Source organism: Nematolebias whitei, chromosome 16 (genome assembly GCF_014905685.2).
Source record: "Nematolebias whitei isolate Nwh7 chromosome 16, NemWhi1, whole genome shotgun sequence".
NCBI classification, from domain to species: Eukaryota; Metazoa; Chordata; class Actinopteri; order Cyprinodontiformes; family Rivulidae; genus Nematolebias; species Nematolebias whitei.
The window spans coordinates 13,562,965-13,564,212 of NC_056513.1; positions in this window are offsets into that span (position 1 = coordinate 13,562,965).

Consider the following 1,248-nt stretch of genomic DNA (forward strand, 5'->3'; position numbering starts at 1 on the left):
CCCCCCCGCAGAAGAACTCGCCAAAAAACTGTTGAAATTAAGCCACACAAAAAAATGCAGCTGAAACGCAAGAACAAGCCCAAATAGGCAAAAGAAAGCAGAAAGAACCCCCCCTCCCCGCTGAAATGGGTCCAAACAAGCAGAAATCAGCCGAAAAATGAGGAAACCAGCCAAAAAAGCTGAAATTAGCAAACAACAGCTGAAAAGCAGCTGAAAGGCAGAAATAAGCCTAAATTATCAGAAGGAAGCAGAAAGCGCTGAAATGGAGTTGAAATGGAAGAAAATACCCAAACTAGCAAAAGAAAGAAGAACGAACACACACCCGCCAGATCAGGCTAAAACAAGCAGAAATGAACGCAAAAACCAGGAAACTAGCCAAAAAAGCATGAAACCAGCAAAAGTAGACAAAAAGGCAGAAAGAATTGCATTGCATTCATGGGTTTTCTCCGGGTACTCGGGCTTCCTCCCACAGACCAAAAACATGCATGTTAGGCTGATTGGTAACTCTAAATTGTTCCTGTGAGTGAGAGAGTGAATGTTTGTTTGTCTCTATGTGTCTCTGTGATGGACTGAGACCGTCCAGGGTGTCCTCCACTTCTTGCACAGGGATGTTGGATATGGGCACCAGTGACCCTGTATTATGAAATTCTTTATCAAAAGGGCTCGTGAACGGTCGGCACAGATATTCAGACAAGAAGGAAAAATAAAACACAGAGGAGGCTGTCACTGCTAGGAATAATAAGTGTCCTTTATTAACCTGCCACAGAAAACAGTCAAGCAAGAACATGTACACTCGTACACTCTTAACACACAAATTGATATGAAATAACTTCTCACCGTGACACTGGCCGGGAAGCCGTTTTCGACCCAGGTAAAGAAGAATCACATCAAAATTGTACATGGCACCAGCGCACGACTGATCCACACAGGACTTCCGACTTCCTGTGTTTGTTATATTTCTTATATACCTCCCCCTGATCGCGTGAGAGCAGTGATGGTTGTCAGGAGGGCAGATTTAATTAAATCTGTTTTCCCATCTTCAAAGCAGTCTGTGCAACAGAGCGATGGCTTCATCCTTCAAAACCTGGGTCACTGTAACCTTAAGATTGGGCCCAATCTTCTGGTTAGAGCATCCCCCAGAGAACTTTAATTACTCCAAAACACATCTGCAGCACAGGAATGACTGAATAAGCAGATAAGCTGCATCAAAAGTGAGTATAAGTGTGTTTAAATAAGTGTAATATAGGT